Source organism: Pleurodeles waltl, chromosome 8, assembly GCF_031143425.1.
Source record: "Pleurodeles waltl isolate 20211129_DDA chromosome 8, aPleWal1.hap1.20221129, whole genome shotgun sequence".
NCBI classification, from domain to species: Eukaryota; Metazoa; Chordata; class Amphibia; order Caudata; family Salamandridae; genus Pleurodeles; species Pleurodeles waltl.
In genome coordinates this window covers 1,387,001,414-1,387,021,043 of record NC_090447.1, presented here as the reverse complement: position 1 = coordinate 1,387,021,043, position 19,630 = coordinate 1,387,001,414, and the positions used below count along the sequence as shown (strand labels likewise).

Sequence of the window (19,630 nt, the reverse complement as noted above, 5' to 3'; positions counted from 1 at the left end):
AAACTACACACATCTGACACCCATAAACACACCACACACACACCACTTTAAAACACACACCCACATTACCCATAACCCCTTACGAATACAAATCATTGGCACGAGACTGACACCAAGACCACTTAGCCAACTAGAGCCACACACCACTCACACCAATACACCACTGACGCACTACACATCATACACCCCAAAACATTATCCAACACACCCTCACCAACACACATCACATAACACCCATTGCACCACAAAGACACCCCTGTTTCACAGAGAAGGAGTTAAGAGTCAAGGTGGAGGAAATTGTCAGGATAGAGCCACAGCTATTTGGAGCAGAGGTGCAGCAGAAATCCATTGCAAGGAAGATGGAGATATGGCAGAGAGTCGTGGGACAGCATCCAAGAACAAGGGATGACATCAGGAAGAGGTGGACCGACCTACGGGGGAAGGTACGTCCCATAGCAGCAAAAGACCAGCTCGCTATACAGAAGACTGGCGGTGGACCCGCACCTCCTCCCACACAACTCACAGCATGGGAGGAGCAAGTCCTGGCAATACTGCATCCTGAGGGCCTGGCCGGAGGAGGACTGGACTCTGGTAAGTCAACTTTCAACAATTATCACCCCCCACACCTGCATGCCATCACAGACCCTCACCCTCACTCTACTCCATCCCACACACTCCACCATCACATCTCTTCAATCCCAATGCCAAGCCCTGCATGCTGTACCAATGCATGGACACCCCTCACAGCCCTGCATGGACACTCATCACTAAAGCAAGCACAGCATAGGGAAACTAACAATCCCACCATACACCAACATACACAAGTAAAAGCTGACAGGCCAACACCAACCATAGAGGGGAAGTCAGGGATGTACAATATGTCATACACATTAACCATAACACATCATTTACATCCCCACAGGTACCCCTGCCAATGTCACCAGAGAAGAGGTGCCAGCACTATCCAGTCCGCCAAAAGAAGAGGCCCACAGTGATGACAGTAACTCTGGTCTTCAGGATCTGGATGATCTACCTGGCCTATCAGGGACCACTGGACAGCTGGTTACCCAAGCCCAATCACAGACCACCACAGAGCCTCCCCCTTCAGGAAACAACACCACAGCACCCACCCAGCGTACCCAAACCTCTGTCCCCAGGACACGTCAATCAGCAGTGTGCCCACCTGTATAGGGACCCCAGGCTACACCTCGCACCTAAGACAATCAGAGACCTGGGGTCAGTGGCAGTGGGCACACGGTCCAGGGGACAGAGGCGCAGGCCAACAGGGACGCTGCGCGCCAGGGGGAGGACAAGCCCAAGGAACCGACTCTCCAGGAGGCACTCTCCGAGATCCTGGGAGCCTACCAACATTTTTCAGGACACGATGTTCCAGATCCTGGACAACATGCAGGAGAACAGGTGTCTGCAGGAGGGACAGTACCAGGGGATCAGGGAGGACTAGCAGGCCATCAACAACACCCTGATCTCCATAGCAGGGGTGCTGGGAGACATGGCCAACATTATGAGGGAGGCAGTCTCACACCAGCGGCCCCCTGCCACTAGTCAGTCATCTGAACAGCCTTCCACTTCCGTTAGTGGCCAGGTGGCCCCGCCACAGGACCCACAGGTCACCAGCACCCCTCCCCCTGCAGAAGGCAAACCACCCTGCAAACGTTCCCTGCGATCCAGATAGAAGCCACAGACACTTGCCAAGACCCCAGCCAGGAAATGAGAATCTCCTGATTGTCCCCCTTGTGCCCCACTCAGTCACCCTGTCTACCTTGAACTGCCATTGCTCCCCTTCCAGTAGCACCTGTGCTACAAACAGACTGGAACAATATCCTGGACTTTCCTCCATCATCACCCCATCCTATTGCACTTACCCCCTACATGTTAGCACTTCAATAAAGACCCTTGGAATACAATCAATTTTGAGTATGTCATGTATTTCAAATATGTATTGATTGAAACAGGTACAACAAGTGCAAATAAACTGTATATAGAATGAGCATAGAATTAATGACCTGGCTGTAGTGATCACACCAGGAGTATTTGTCATATCACCAACATCTGCAAAATGAATAGCCAGAGGGAACAGTAAGTGGGCACTGAATTGGGAAATACCAGCATGCCAATGCCACACAGAAAAAAACCAAAGTCATTGAAATTTAAAGTTACACTGTCTCACCTGAGTGTCATTGGAAGTACTGACGGATTACACTTGTTCTGTTGTCCTCATCCTCATCCTCTGCCTCCTCATCCTCACTGTCCACAAGGACAAATGCTTCCACAGGGGCATCTCCAGTCTCCTCCTCCGGCAGAAAAGGGACATGGCGTCTGAGGACTAGGTTGTGCAACATGCAGCATGCAACTATTATCTGGCAGACCTTCTTGGGTGAGTAAAACAGGGATCCATCTATTAGATGGAGGCACCGGAACCTGGCCTTCAGGAGGCCAAAGGTTCTCTCAATCTTCTGCCCTTGCCCTGGTCAGCAGCCATTATAGGTTTGGGTAACCAGAGTCACCTGCAAATATTGAGGCACAACAATTAGCCACACACTATCCTAAATGTCCCACATCATACCCATACACCAAAATATACTGGGTGGGAACCAGGGCTCACCGATTAGCCACACCCTGTGCCTCTGTAGTTGGGCCTTCACATTTGGGATGCTGCTATTCCTCAGGACAAAGGTATCATGCACTGACCCTGGATACTCAGCATTGGCGAGGGAGATGTACTTGTCCGCCAAGCACACCATCTGCACATTCATGGAGTGGAAACTCTTACGATTCATGAACACCTGTTCATTCTGGGGGGAAGGGGGTGGGGAGACAAATGCAATATGTGTTCTGTCAATCACCCCAATTATATTGGGAATATGTCCCATTGCATAAAACTCGGCCTTCACAGTGGCCAAATCCTCAACCTGGGGGAAAGCAATGTAGCTGTACATGTATTTTATCAGGGCAAACAATACTCTTGTCAGCACTATTCAGAACATTGGCTGTGACATTCCTGCTGCCAAGCCCACTGTCACTTGGAAAGAACCAGTTGCCAGGAAATGGAGCACTAATAGAACTTGCACAAGAGGGGGGATCCCAGTGGGGTGACGGATAGCAGATATCAAGTCTGTGATTGTGGCCCTGTCCAGTTTATAGGTGAGTGTAGCTAAGTCCACTAAGGGTCTGTACACAGGGTATGTCTCCATCTCCTATTCATCCGCAGTGGTAGGAATCTAAGGGACAAAAGAGTGAGGAGCCTGTCACAAACTGAACAATGGAGCCACAACAGTAGTTTGCAATCTTAAAACATGTAATGGGTCAGTGTTATTTCTCCAGTATGTGCCTATTTCTCCTGTGACACAGAATTCTTCCATAGGCCTGCCCCCTGAAATGGCGTCCACCTGTCCTGTGTGGAGGGACAGGTGGAAGTGAGGTAATTCCGCTGACGTTGTGCGCCGTGGCGGGAGGCGGTCAGGAACCGCCATGCAATTCCTCATTGGTTAATATTGGGCCCTAAGGGGTACAATGGCCAATAGGGATCTACGCCGCTGCTGACGGTATGCACCGCCGCGGACGTGACAGCCATTTTCTATGTAAATGTATCATATTCCTCACTTGTTTCCTGACCTTCCATAGGAGTGGACCTACACTGCATGTGCTGATGTGACCTGTGTCTGGAACCTATCATGGCCCGTGTGACCAGGGAAAGGGCCCCAGTCTTCACTTCGGAGGAGTTGGAGAGACTGGTGGATGAGGTCCTACCCCAATACGGACTGCTGTATGGGCCTCCAGACCAACAGGTGAGTATACTGTGGGCATGATGCATGTGGCATGCACGTATGGAGGTGTGTGTGACGGCACAGTGTAAGGGGTGAGGGATGTTCTCCTGGCTGGGTATGCATTGAATGCTGGGCTATGTGTGTCCCAATAGTGCTGTAAACGGGTATGACGGACCATTTGTGTAACTGGCTGGACTGTTTGTCTAATGGTGTTCTCCTGTCTGTATTGCCTCTGCAGGTCAGCTCCCATCAAAAGAAGGGTATATGGCATGCCATGCCAAGGAGGTGCGGACCCTGGGGGTCTATGGCAGGCAGAGCACCCACTGTCGGAAACGGTGGGAAGACCTGAGACGCTGGGCACGCAAGACCGTGGAAGCCCAGCTTGGGATGGCCTCCCAACGAGGAAGGGGTGCCCGTTGAACCGTGACCCCCCTTATGTTCTGCATACTGGCGGTGGCCTATCCAGAGCTTGATGGGTGCTTAAGGGCAACACAGCAGCCACAAGGGGGGTGAGTACAGGGGTCTCATTACAACTTACGCCTGTTGGGGTGGTATCCGGGTGGTGGTTGTGTGTCCTCGGGTACCCCTAGGCCAGGCCAGACATAGCAGCGGAGGACCTCTGGTGGCTAAGGGTCTGAAGGGAAAATACTGCCTATCTAGCTTGTTAGCATTCACTACTGGCTAGGGCTGCATGGGTCCAAGGTGTGCTACCTGGAGGCAGAGTCCACTGACGGCACCAGTAGGACTGAGGGCAAGGGGAGCACCACGGCGGAGACTGGAGGGGACAATACATACTCAGATACCTCCTCCGATGGGAGCTCCCTAGTGGTGGCGGACACCTCTGTGACCACCCCTGCTACAGGTACAGCCGCCACCCCAGTACCAGCACCGCCCTCCCAGCAGCCCCACATCGAGTTGCCCGTGCCCGCTTACCCAGGAGGGTGGGCATCTCCTTTGCCCCAGGCATCTCAGGCCATGCCACTGTGAGAACTGCTGCCCTGAGTGAGGCGTCTACTGACCTACTGAGATCCATCGCTGTAGGGCAATCAACCATTGTGAATGCCATCCAGGGGCTGGCAGTCCAGATGCAACAAACTAATGCATTCCTGGAGGGCATTCACACTGGATTGGCGGCCCAACAGACATCGATTCAGGCTCTGGCCTCCTCTCTGATGGCAGCCATTTTCCCTGTTTCTACAGTCCCCCTCCAACTTCCACATCCCAGTTCCATTCTCCTCAACCTCAACCCATCCCAAGCAAACAGCCAGACGAGCATGCACCCAGGAAAACACCCAAGAGTGGCACAGGCAAACACAAGCACCATACTCGATCCCACAGGCACTCACACAAACACCATTCATTTGCAGACATTATAACATCCACTGTCTCCCCCTCCTCCACCTCCACTACCCAACCAGTTATGTCCACACTCACACCTGCATGCACTACATCAATATCCACTACCAGCATCATCAGCGCATCAAGCAGAACACACACCACACTGACAGTCACATCCACAACATCCATGCACACGTCCCCTGTGTCCTCTCCCACTGTGTCTGTCCCCCCCTCCTAAGGTACACAAACGCAAGCACTCAGGCACCCAACAGACATCCACCTCACAACAGCATGCAACCCATGCACCTGCACCCAAATCCAGCACCTCCAACAACCACTCCCTCATCCTCCACTCCCATTATTTCTCCCTTTTCCTACCCCAATGTCCCTAAAAAGCTTTTCCTTTCCACCATTGACCTCTTCCCTACCCTTCTCCACCCCCATTCTGCACTTATGGCCAGGGTATCAAGAACCCAGCCAAGCACCTCAGCCAAACAGTCCACGGGCCCAGTTCCATCAGCACCTACTCGTGGTGGAAAGGATTCCAGGTCACAAATACTGAAGGGGAAGGGGAAGGAGCCTACACCAGGCAGCAGAAAGGGGAAGGAGCCTGCACCAGGCAGCAGAAAGGGGAAGGAGCCTGCACCAGCAAGCAGAAAGGGGAAGGAGCCTGCACCAGCAAGCAAGAAGGGGAAGGAGCCTGCACCAGCAAGCAAGAAGGGGAAGGAGCCAGCAGCAGCTGTCACAGAGCCCCCACCGCCAGCCATGGTTGTGCAGGCATCAGTGAGTACAGGGGCTGAGCAGGAGGCTCCCACTACCACCACCACCACCACGGTGCAGCAATCGCAGGGTGCAGGGGCTGAGCAGGAGGCTCCCACTATCACCACCACCACAGTGCAGCCATCGCAGTTTGCAGGGGCTGAGCAGGAGGCTCCCACTACCACCACCACAGTGCAGCCGTCACCGCCGGCGGACGCCATGTGATCCAGCCTCCATAGGCCTCTGGCTCTCCCCTCCAGAACCAGTGTGCAAGTCACCCACTTGAGAGACTGTGGCCTTGCACTCCCCAGGACAGAGCAATGGGCATGTTGCCCCCTCCAGAACCAGTGGGGAAGACACCCACTTGAGAGACTGTGGCCTTACACTCCCCAGGGCCAGGCACAGGGCATGTTGCCCCCTTCAGCACCAGTGGGGAAGACACCCCCTTGAGAGACTGTGGCCTTGCACACCCCAGGACCAAGCACAGGGCATGTTGCCCCCCTCCAGAACCAGTGGGGAAGACATCCACTTGAGGGACTGTGGCCTTGCACTCCCCAGGACAGAGCAATGGGCATGTTGCCCCCTCCAGAACCAGTGGGGAAGACACCCACTTGAGAGACTGTGGCCTTGCACTCCCCAGGACTGATGCCCCTGCAGTGTTCTCTCCGTATTGGTGCAGGTAACGAGTGGGGCCTTGGACTTTGCCCTGTGGCTATGTGGCCCCTGTGAACTGAGGACTGGGAAGTGTCCCTTTTTTGTACATTTGTATATATCTGTTGCATTGGCAAATCGTATTATTAATTTTGTGTTGATCTTATTACAATCACTTTAGTCAATTCCTCTGGTCCTTGCATTATTCAGCCGATTTACGGGGATAAATTGTTTACTGGTGCAGCTGGTTGTGTGTATGGTGTGTGTGTGTCTGGGGTGTGTATTGTGCGTGTGTATGTCACTCTCGTTTTCCTCCCCCCCCTCCCTTGTGTGCTAGGCGGCTGTACTCACCGTCGCGTCTTCGCCGGCGTTGGTGTTCGTGGTGGAGCATAACGTAGAAGAACATTGGAAATACATGCAGTTCGGGTACCATGGCGGCACGGTTCTTCCCTGTGTCTCCAATGGTGAGTCCTTTGACTTCTGAGCTCTGTTTCCCCCAGGCTTTTGATGGCATTGGTACCGCCCCAGAAAAAGTGGCGGATTGTGTAGTCATAATATGGTGGGCGGAACTTTGACTTCCGCCTGGCTGTAGGCGGGTACCGGCGTGGTGACTGCTGTTTCCGCCCTGGCCGTCGGTGTGGTACATTGGCTGTCTTTCGGAGATCTTACCGCCATGGCCATAATTTGGCGGTAGTTACCGCCACTATCATCGACCACCAGGGTCGTAATGAGGGCCATAATCTCAGAAATAGGGAAAATATAAAAGCTCTTGACAGATATACTGATTCACATCCCTCTTGTTCCTGTCAGGTCGCACTGGATAGACGTAGCGAGAGAGTGGTCCGGTCAGAGCAACGTACTGACTACGTGAAACAGAAGAAAGACTTACAGCGTTCTTCAGACAAGAAAGAAGATAAGTCCCCACAACAAAAGCCACAACTTAAAAAGAAAAAGTTGGCAGCACTTTCAATTAATAATGCCAGCAAACTTGAGAACATTGCTGAAGAACAAGAGGTGGGCAGTGACACTGCTGGACAGCGCGGCAGAAGTCATGCTATGTCACCAGAGTCTGAAAGATCATCTGGATGCGGCAGCAACTAGTGACTTTATTGCAGTCAAGACTGCGGACGGGCATGTTCTCCGACCCTACAGGGTTAATGATTTAAGTATCCAAATTGAGGGAGACTCCTGAACATGTTTGTAAGCTTCCACATGTAGAAGATGTCATTTTGCCTTCTTTCTCACATCTTGTTCTGGAAGCAGTTAAAAAAGCCTGCACTGCTGACTGGGCTTTGGCGCAAGCACCTGCGCAATACCGCAACCACGTAGGGTGGGATCGAGATTCCCCCTGCCAGATAAGTTCTACACTCCAACCTCTGCCCCAATATCCTGTTAAAAACGAAGCCAAAGCTCCAGTGAGGGAGATCCTCACTCAGCTTGAGTACAAGGGTATAATACAATGTGTCTCTGCAATGAATAACCTGTTACTCCCCGTTGCAAAACCAGACCATTCATATAGAATAGTCTTAGACTACAGACACTCAAACACTTAAACAGTCAACCACGCACATACGCAATACAAAATTCACACAGTGCTGCACTAATTAACAACATAGTGCATAAAAGATACAAAACAACCTTGGATATTTCCAACGTTTTTTTCTGCCAGAACGTAGCAAATGAAAATCGGGACCTGAGTGCATGTTCATTCAGCTCACAAAAACGCTTCTGCCGTTTGCCCCCAGGCTCCACCTGTGGAACATCAATATTGCATGATATTGACCCTGAGGCGTTGTCCTATGTGGATGATATCTATCTCACAGATGACGACCTCAACATTCATCTTGACAGGGTGGATCTGATCATTCTAGGATCTGCAGCCCTTGGCTACAAATTCAGTTTTAGGGAAACTAAGATATCCTTTCTCAGTGTATTGTTCCTGGGTTATGAGCTATCAAATGAGGGCAAGAGCCAGGCCCGCACTTTTTAGAAAAATGTGCTCAACTGCAAACACCAAACACCATCAAGAAACTAGTCTCTACTTGGTTTCTTTAACTTTGGCAGAACATACACTCCTGATTATGCACAACGCATCAAGCCAACATTGCAACATGCCCTCATCCTGGCATTGGAACATACGGATTCAAGACACCTTTCATTGACAGTGTGTGATTCTTACTACTGTGTCCAATCTTACAATGATTATCTCAATCATTGGCGGTTGAATGGGTTTAGGGACTCAAAAAGTAACACCATAAAACACAGAATTCTATAGGGGAGGGTGGCTGATCTTAAGGATAAGCTACCTGATGCTCATGTAGTCCATACATTGGGTCACCCATATGTAGGAGTACACGTTATTGGAAACTCTTTGGCTGACGAAGCGGCCAAATCCGCAGTAGCTACGGCGTCTATTGCTGCAATGACTCTTTTTCAGATGAGATTGGATAATGAAATTCTGGCTGTCTTGAAAGCTTTGGCTGAAGGCAAGTCTCTCCCAAAAGCATACCCTACAAAATATTCATACCATATCAGTGCACAGAATATTGCCTTTGCATCAATTCCTGAGGTGGGAGATTGTGTGATCCTCAACCAAGACCAGAGATTAGATCTCATCAAAAGCACTGCAAGAGGGTGTTGCATCTGCTCAAGCTGGTTTTGTGGCCACAATATCAATATTACAGATATGCTTCTGGTGGAGAGGTCTATGCAAACAGGCCAAGCAATATGTCCTCGATCTGTTATAAAGACTTGCTGATCTTTAACAGTACATATGCGGTTGCACATTCCATTCGGACCAGGGCCCTGCTTTTGCCTCTAAGGCATTCAGGGACACCAGGAGGACGATGGGTGTTGAACTCCATTACTCCTCACCCTACCATCCCAAGAGTAAATTGGTCGTTGAGAGGAGGAATCATAATCTAAAGCAGTCCTTAACAGCTAGAGTATTAGGTTCAGGCCGCAGTTGGCTTCATCACTGATATGGGGTCCAAAGAGCACTGAATAATCTGCCAAGACGGTCCTTGGAGGACGCATTCCTTACGAGGTCATCTTTGGGATACCTATGTATATCCCAGATCTGGATTGCTCTGGTTTGGTGGCAGCAGGCGCATCTTTTGACATAAATGAACGGCTCACTGTCTTACAGGAGCTTCAGTAATTTTGTGATGATAATTCATCTGCCAGTGCTGCCACCTTAGGAATAAGGAATTTGACAACAACATCTACAGGCTGGATTCCTTAAGTTGTGGATCTAGTTCGTGAGAAGATTGCTGTGAAGAGGGAATTCGGCCCATCCTACAGAGCACCAGTCCGAGTCCTGGGAATACAAGACACCAGAACAATCATCTTACCACCGCTGCCAGGTTCCAAAGGCAAAAGATTTGTCTCCTTCGACAACATCAAACTGAACCATGTGGTTGATCCTGCACAGTAGACCCTGAGGTCCCTTGGGTAGTTCCTGGTCTCCTCTCATAACCCAACAGGACATACCTCTTCAAAGAAGAAACAACAACCCTTCTGACTACACCAGCATGTACAACAATGCCACAAATGCCTCATCAAGCATGGGGAGGGAGGAAAATTAGCTTCTGCTGATTCTTGTTACCACTTCAACAACAACAACTGTCCAAGATGTGGCTGTCTTCTACTCCAACTCAACACAGACGACATTGTCTACTATGAACCTCCAAGTAACAAACTGGCTCCTGTGTTTGCAGAGACTGCTTTTGGTTATTTCCTCGACCTTGATGACTTTTCTTTAAATTCATCCGCACCTGCAACTGAAACTGTTTCAAAGACAAGTAAGCTGTACATATGGTTTAAAAATAAATATTTGATTTATCCATGAAATTATCTGTGGATCTTTCTGACATTGCTTGCCTTTCTGTTATGGATTGGTTCTGTAACGGTTTTCTTTCTCTTGATAAATTGTCATTGACACTCTTTGGTCGAGCCATTGGATGCAGTTCTAACTCCATACCTTTCCTCACACAAGGTTCAAAGAGACTTGTCCCTTGTGAACATTTCAGCCTTATCAATTTCAGATGGGATTGTTTAGGATAAAGTTCCCTTTGATATATACCGGCCTACTGAGGTTATCCAAATTCCTTAGGTTTTCAAAATTTCAATAACTGATGTAATCACACCTGGTGTTGTTTCTGATGACTGGGAGGTTCAAACAGTTGATTCAGTGCGTGCTGAACTGCAAGATTACACTAAATTTGAAAGTGATGATGTGTGCACTGGCACAAAAAATTATGGCAAAATGTTCTGTTATAATAATTGGGGACCTTTCTACCTGCACCGAACAACAACACATAGATCAGTATTTAATTACACACAGTGGGAACACTATTCAACTCCACCTGTGGGAAGCCAAAAGCATTATTCAGATAAATTTGCATACTTTTCTGGGCATGACATGAAAAAAGAAGTCATACTACTTCAAGTAGCCACCTTCTAAAATTAGGACGATTTTGCTAACAGACACTAAATTGATTTATTCAGATTTTTTTCTTTCCCGACTTGCAGTTGAAGGATACGAATACTGGAAGAACACTATTGATGTAAAGAGTGTATGGGAAACACAGGATTGGCAAATTCAGGGTAGGGAAGCTTTATTTAGAGCATGCCTTATTCCTGTTCAAATTATCTTATTAAATGATACAATTCAACAGACATCCTGTCTAGGGTTAGCAAACATAAAAGAAATGAATGCGCCCAGTATCCCCACATCAGCCAAATTCACCAACTGGCAAATTATTCTTCAATGTCACCGAGGTGGAACTAAATGATAATGTTCAGGATGGTACCTATAATTCGTCACTTTCCAGTCCCGGTGGGTGGTTATCATGGCCATTAGACACAAATGGGTGTCAGGTGCATTTTGTGAATTCCTCAGGGAGTTTCAAGATTATCTGGCTGGACCCATGCTTCGTTTTTCCACATTCCCTCCATCACCTGTTGTTTTTGTATTTGTCGCCCTAAGTAGGAAGGGTATGGCCCAACGTGGGTCTTGTGATTACTATGCCGCCAGATTCAAGCTAGCCTGGCTGATGACCAGGATGCCTGTTTCTGGTCCAGGGAGACCTGACATGGCCTGGCAGTTTGGGCTGGGTCACAGTCAAACACTGGAGCATAACAAAATATTAATACCTATGAAAAATCAGCCAATCCTTAGGCAACAGTCAAAACAAAGGCCAACTTGCCTTCTGCAACTGGGTTAGTTAGAAGACTATTGAGCAGGATATTTTTCTCCACTATTTGAAATGCATATATTGCATCTTAAGAGCTGTACTTACCACGTCAGCCATGCTCCAGGAGCATTGTCTCATATTAGTAAATATAATCAACACAGCCAAATGTCAGACAACAGTGAGAAGAAGGGTAGTCTGGGTGCTGTCATTCAAAACTGTAAAAATTTGATTTCATTATGTACAGAAAAAAATATCTCCTTCTGAATGTAATCACTAACTTTGTTCTGTCTTTGTTTGCTCTGCTTTACATGCCTTTCCCCAGTTATGGGTATTATCGAACAAGTTACCTTTGGTAATACCTTTTCTGGTAGAGATATGGACTAGCCGTAGATTCCTTACCTTAAAATTCTCCCCAGGCACCAGACTGGATCCGGAAAAAACTTTTCAGCAGTATCTGTGCATGTCAGTATAGGGTGCAATGCGACTCCATATCAATGTCGTCCACTGGATATGACAGCGACAGAGTCCATATAATCCCTCCTCCGATGAGCTGACGTCAGTTTCTTCTGTGATCATAATCTGCGGAACACAGGCCCATCACAGACACTGGCAATGGGACAGTGTGCCAAAAAGATAAAAAAGATGTAATTTGAACTACCACCACTGAATAGAAATGCTTTGTAGGATAAGACCAAGCAAAGGATAGTGGGGTAAGATAAAGTAGTTCGCAGAATGAGGTGGGTGGGTGTTTCAGTAAGGAATCAGCGGCTAGAATATGTCTCTACCAGATAAGGTGTTACTGAAGGTATGTAACTTGTTCATCTGATAGAGACAACTAGCAGTTGATTCCTTACTTTAACATAGATACCAAAGCAATTTAAACCCAGGAAGCGGGTCTGCGAACACATTCCACTCAATCCTTACAAATCAGGAACTGGTCTAACTGAAGGCGAAGTAGCCGAGCACATGAGAGACAAAGGTGAGAAAGAACATTGGTCCCACCAGAAGAATAGTGGAAGACCACAAAACAGTGAAAGAAGACTTGAAATGCTATGGAAAGCGGGGCACATGGAAATGAAAACAGAATCTATTGTAAACAACAATCTAGAAAACACAAGCATGAATAGCCCTACGGTAGGAGACATTCCTGTAAATGGGCTAAGGACCAAGGTGCAAGACCACTGCAAAAATCAATGAGACAATTGGGAGGGAACACCTAACAAGGGAGGGCCACAGAGGCTACATAAAGAGGAGTGATGCATGCATGCTGCCTCATCAGGATGCATTGGCGAAACCAGCAACAAATAGAAAAGTGAACGCTGGTAGGAAGAGGAAGTAAAAAAACAGAAGGCACTTCTCCAGGAACACCAACAGAGGAACTATTGAGAAGTGTAACAGAACCGTAATGCATAGAAAATGGTTAAAAAGGAGACACAAGGCGTGACATGTGCACAACAGATGATGGGGAAATGAAGATATCGGAATAGAGACCAGCCAAAACACCAACCTGCATATATACATATATATGTATGTATCTATGTATGCAGGCTGGTGTACGTATGTATATGTAATGTGTTCGTACAAAGGTATTCTATAGATAATGCCCAGGCAGACACAGACATAGACAAATTTAAAGATGTAGATCTAGACCCATTATATGTAGACATGCATCTGTAGATACACAGTATATGGAAATAGAGAAAGAAAAGGACTCAACAAACGGCCACACCGTAGCAAAATAAAAGAGAGCATAGATAGAGAAAATCAAACCCCTCAAGGATGGAAGAAGCCCATAAGCAGGAATGCTAATAGACGAGAACCCAAAATTGGCTGGCAGAACGACCTGATGACAGTAACAACAGAAACCTTGTGGAATATGAATCAAGGTCGACACCAGGCGGGAAAGCGTCACAGGAGACAACGCCAACCATAGAAGGCCAAGATAATAGGAAGGAGTCATCCAGCAGACGGAAAAGAGTCACGGAAGGAAGAGCTAAAGAGTAAAGTTGACATTGACTTCCAGAATGGGGTCCGAACAGTGGACCTGCAGGGGTGTGCAAGGTCAAAGCAAATGTTTATCCCAGAGAATACCGCTCCGAGCAACAAAACAAAATGTGGCTAGAGAGGAAAATTGCTACCAAAAGGAAAAAAACATAACTACCACCATGTAGTCGACAGAGAAGGATTAAGCAAGTGCCAGGACAGGAATCCTATGCGCTAAATGATGGAAGACAGCGGTGAAAACATGACCAAGGTCACACAAAAGGAAATGGGCAGGGCTAACAGTCTTTAATAAAGAAAAGAACCCATACTCAGAGAAAGGAAGCCCCGAACATGCCCAGAACAGTGCAGGAAAGGAGTAAGCACGCTGACATCAGCGGACAACTGGAGCAGCAAGGTAATTAAATACCTTTATATGAATACAAACACATATATATATATATATATATATATACATATATATATACACACACAAACATATCTGAAGCATAAGTGAACTGCAGCAAGATCAGACGGAACGGTCTGAAGGAGGACTACGATGTATACATGATGAGGACAAAAACAGTGGCACATGGCCAGAGAAAAACATGTGGGTTAATGCACAAAGAGGATATAGAAGTGCATGAAAAAATGAGAGTGAAATAGGTGTACCATAAGAGCGACATAGCGTGCTCTCTATATATTAGAAAATCAGAAGGTATGTAATAACACATTTTAACAAGCATTTTCAATGCAACCGGGCTCGCATATGCTCGAGTTGGAGCTATTTGTGTTGTAAACTCCTAACTTAACTTTTCTTGCCACACAAATTAAAAGAAAAAAAACACAGCGCAATCGCGTTATGTAAAATGCAGCGCGATTGCGCTGAAATTGAAAACGAAAAAACGGAGCGCAATCACGCTATGTAAACCCCAGCGCGATTGCGCTGAGGGGAAAATGAACAGATAAAGTAGTCCAGAAACCAGGCTCAAAACATTGAGCCTCGTATGTTTCTAGTAGTTTACCGGTGCTGTGTAGGCGGGCTAAACACCGGAAAAGGCAAGACCTATGCATGCCTTTCACAAATGGAAGCAAGCAGATTTTAAAGAGCAAGCCTAGGAACCAATGAAAGAGACTGACGCGACCTGGGCGTGGTTTGAAGCCCAAAGAGAGATTACTTTATGGACGGAGCGCTTTGCGCTCGCCCATAAAAAGTGACACTTCTAAGCAAAGATGTACCATGGATTTGGGAACAGAACACCGCTTTCCACCCAATGGGAAATGACAGCCCTAAAACCAGAGGTGCCCCCTCCCCCCAAAAAACTGGGGAAGACCGAAAGTAGCAGTAGAGTCCTTACTCACAGAAGGAACTATATAGTAACTACTCTCAAAAGAAGCACCTAACACAGTCCCTATAAGGAACAGCCAAGTATAAAAAGATGGCTAAAAGCCTACAGCAATTGCCCCGAAGAGCAGGAAACTGAAAGCCTCTCACACGAGGAATAACCCCGTAGACAGCAAATCTCTTCGGTAGAGACAACAGAAAAGCCCTCTGTAATAGTAATGAGATCAAAACGAACAGGTTCACTAGAAATAATGGAACATATCCACGACAAGTGGAAAAAGAACGCACACCTGCAGACGCAAGAACATCAACTAGGGTGCTAGGAAGTTTGCATATAAGAATAACAAAAAGCACATGAAAGGAGCTGGAACACCACACCGGACGTCATACTGGAAGCAAGAAGCACACTGCCCGTAAAGGTGTTAGAAAAAAACAGGGGGATGAAAACTGCCCTGGACAAAGGATGGAAACCAATACAGAGAAGACCTTGTACCACCAAGAGGCTTTAAGACAGAGTGCCACCATGAGCATTTCTAAAGAGGCATATAGCAGAGTCAGCATGCGCACCAAAAAGTGAGGTGCCATCAAAAGGCATGTCAAGTAAAGCTGCTTGTACAGCCTCCGAAAGATTTTGAGGGACGCAACCATGCCTGTTGACGCAGAGCCAATGAAGAGGTCATAACCCTTCCTACAGAATCGGAGATATCCATACCACATCTGAATGCTAAGCTTGGCAGCTTGCTGTCCATCCTGTACGAAGGGAACCAGAATATTCCTAGCCTCTTCAGGGAGAGGAGGCAAAATATGCTCCACGAGTCCCACAAGATATGGGAGAAGCGAGCAAGGACACAAGAAGTGTTGAATAAATGCAGGGCAGAGCTAAATGAAGCATAAATCCGCCTACCAGAAGCACTCACCTTCCTGGCCTCTCGCTCTGGATGGACAGAAGGGACATGGGTAAGACTCTGTGCAGCTAAAGCAGTTTACACCACAAAGCTTTGAGTACTCGGATGCTGACGGAGGCAAGATGGATCCTCTGGAGCTGGTCTGTGTCTCTGTGAAATAGAACATTCCACGTGGGCCAGATACCGGCTGGGCCCCAACCACTTAGAGGTTATCATAAACAGCCTCACAATAAGGAAAGAACAGCTCCACAGAAGGCTGGTCAGAATGTAACATATCAAGTAAAGGGTCCGTGGACAACTGAACTGTAGGAAGTTGTAAATGCAAAGATTCCGAAACACGCTTTAACATGTATGCCAGAGCAGAACTTGCCTCCGAGGCCAAGCCAGGGGATGACAGGAGGCTAGAAGCCAGGGAGGAGTCCAGGTCTCTAGTGGTGCCTAATTCAAATAACCAATATGATTGTGTAAGCAGAATGGTTTTGGAAAAAGGAGGCTGACAATTCAAACCACGCCCCTCTGATTGGGGAACTGGAGGGTGGGCATCAGAAGACATAGGGCAAGAATTGGAGATCGCAGACTCCACTGGCGCCACTCCCCACATAGGGATCAATGCCGACCGACTTCAAGAGGGTGAGACCTCAACATTGGAAGGGTCATCGACCGACTCCATTGACATGACAATCAGGGCATCGAGTGAGGACGATGGGACCACCACCACCAGAGTCAGCAAGGCAGAAGTGGACGTATACAATGGAGCCGGTAGAGAAGACTCCAGAGATGGTGGGTAGTCAGGGCCTTGGGAGGGTTGACAGGCACCAAGGAAGAAGCTGCTGGTGACGATCACACCAGGGCACCCTTCACCTCCTTGGTACCCAAAGGCGCTTCGGAGGGAGGGGTAGGTCCAAAAATGGCATGCAAACATGAGTAGTAGTCCTGCATCTGGGCTAGAGTTGCCCCAGCACCTGGAAAAACTAAGAAAGACGGGGTGGACTCCTGCGCGGACTTGTCCTAAAAAGAATGAGAGGAGCCGCATGGGGGCGGTAAAGCCAGAGGAGGATGCGACTTCCTCCAGGGACAACGCTTACCGTGAGGCGTAGATGGAGCCACACGTGAACTCCCAGAGCGTTTGCACAAACGGATCTTGGAAGAAGAAGGACTCTGACGCCTACAGGAGTCCTGGGAAGACTGCGACAACTGCGCCGCCTGGAGCTTCGGCCGCTACTCCCTCAATGCTTTCAGCCTCAAATGTTGACTGACGTGCCAGTCATCGGTGTCATGGTGGTGGCATAAGCACCACATAAAGACAGAATGGGGGGTCCGTGATTGACACGTATCGAGCACAGGATCCACAGGCCTTAAAGCCAGAAGGCATGCACACTTTCCATCCATTGAAAATCATCCAAAAGGGAGGCCAAAATGGCCAGAGGAACCGCTTCTCCGGATCTGCGTTGTAGCACTGAAAAGAAGAAACTGACGTCAGCGCGTGGGAGGAGGGATTATATGGACTCTGTTGAAATCATGTTTAGTGGATGAAATCGACACAGAGTCGCATGGTGCCCTCTACCGACGCACAGAGGTGCTGTAGAAAAGGCTAGTTGTCTCTATCAGATATTATCATATCATACACACATCTAGCAAGGTCCTACGCAGTCATAATCTTTGGTAAAAGTGAGAATTTAAGTACATGAAGAATAAATGCTTTTCCATTGACCATACTGGATGTGAGATCTAGTTCTGGAAGGAGTTAAGGCAACAATCCAAGGGAGACCCCTTGCTCACTCTAGAGTCATTCACAAGCATACAGCTACTGTTTATTTGGTTTCTGCTTCATATGGGTGCAGCCTCACTCTCTCTGCCTATAGGTGATTCATTTGCATGATACCCTCAAATGACGCAGGGTGCTTAGTGTGCTTGGAGAAAGGAGTGAAATCAGCAGGCCTGCAAGATAATATCTTTACAAGGATGCACCACTGAACAGCAGGTGTATCCTGCGACATTCACGCCATAACACACTGCAAGACCCCATCACAAGAATAGTGATATGGCAATCTGAAAATGACTTTGCATTTCCAAGAAAAGTGAAAATGTAGATTAAATTAAAACACATATCTTAGTAGGAGTTTTATTATTTTCTTGCTGCTATCCAGCAATTCCTAAACTGCGAGCTATATGAAAAATAAACTTTATAAAACATTATAGTAAATTTACAAGATATTCATGCATTTATAGATTGATATAAGTGCCAGTATGAGTCGTCATCAGGGATCTATGATTAACCTCCTGAACACTGACTTAAATCCCAGCAAGAGCATCTCATCATCTCTACCATTCTGAGCGTGATAAAATGGACCTCTATATATCGACTTCTTTGAAAACTTGTCATTTATAGTGCCACCAAACTGCAAAACATGCTGTACCAAGCGCTACATAAACAAACATAATTAAACATTTGTTTACAGTAAAAATCAAAGGTATCAGTGAAATTAAGTTACAATGGGTGAATGCTACAACACAACAAAAAAAAAGAAAATTTAATCTCAAAAGTAATGAAACTCATTAGTTAAGGTTTTTTTTAAATGAAAACAACAGGAGGGTGGGCTTTTGCTCAAACTAAGGACAAAACACAGACTTTAATTTCAAGCAGCAGCGGCTATTACCCTTTGAAAGTGGTGGGGCAAGTGAAGTGCCCCACCACTTCGCAAAAAATAAATAAAACACCCCCTCCCTCCAAAACCCCAAAGTAAACCACCTCTCCCCCCAAAATCCCAAATAACACTAACTATAAACACAGCCACTACACTTACACGCACTACACACTTACATATATTACACAAACATGCATTACACATTTGAAAAAAAGGCACTTGCCCATGGGCTGCACATCCTCCTCTGTGGTCTTCTGCTCTCTGACAGAGAAAGAGCTCCCCTAACCAATCCAGATGCTGTCTCATGCTGTTAACCGGCATGAGAGAAGAGTCTGGATTAGATGGAGCATCCTGGCTGGATGCTCCTTCAGGGCCTGAAGGCCTGTATCTAATGTCTCTACCCAGCTCTCCTAAGGCAGCTGGTGCGCACGTTACTTTGGCAGACGCAAAGCTGCCCGACAAAGTGACATGCGCACTTTGGATTGTCCAGTCCAGTCACTGCTCCAGTTCTCTGCTGCATGAAGCAGAGGTATTCCTCTCACGCCCAGCATGTCTTTGGGCTGGTATTCCCTAAGTGGAAAAAATTGAATTGGCAATTAATTCTTTTCATTGCCATTCTATTTTATTCTGCAGGGCACTCAGTAGGGGGGGAGGGTTGGGAGGCTGGTGATGCTCCTCCACCCTCAAGAAGAAACAGCCACTGATTTCAAGACTGTACATGGAACATGCACAACCTGTCAACCCACCCCAAAATTTGCAAAAGCATTTTCTCACTTCACTGTCAACATACTCTCAACTCGCTCCTCATCACCATTCCCAAGATTCTCATTTTCAATGCTTTCACCTATCAGGTACCCAAGCACCGGAGCACCTTGCAAAATATGGACTTCAGTCTCTCTAACAGAGCTCAAAGGACAACGAAGCACCACACCTCTCCCCACTGATAGCCTGGTAGCCAGACTTCCACTCACTTAGTTGTACCTGCTACATACGGATATCTAGGTGTTGTACTATCTTCTTTCTT

The 19,630-nt window shown here is 47.5% G+C and overlaps 1 protein-coding gene across 4 annotated transcripts in view; it reads right to left on the bottom strand.

Moving 5' to 3' along the window:
- MRE11 (MRE11 homolog, double strand break repair nuclease) overlaps positions 1–19,630 on the bottom strand; it is a 346,093-nt gene that overhangs the window by 213,505 nt on the left and 112,958 nt on the right. The gene's annotated exons all lie outside the window — the stretch shown is intronic.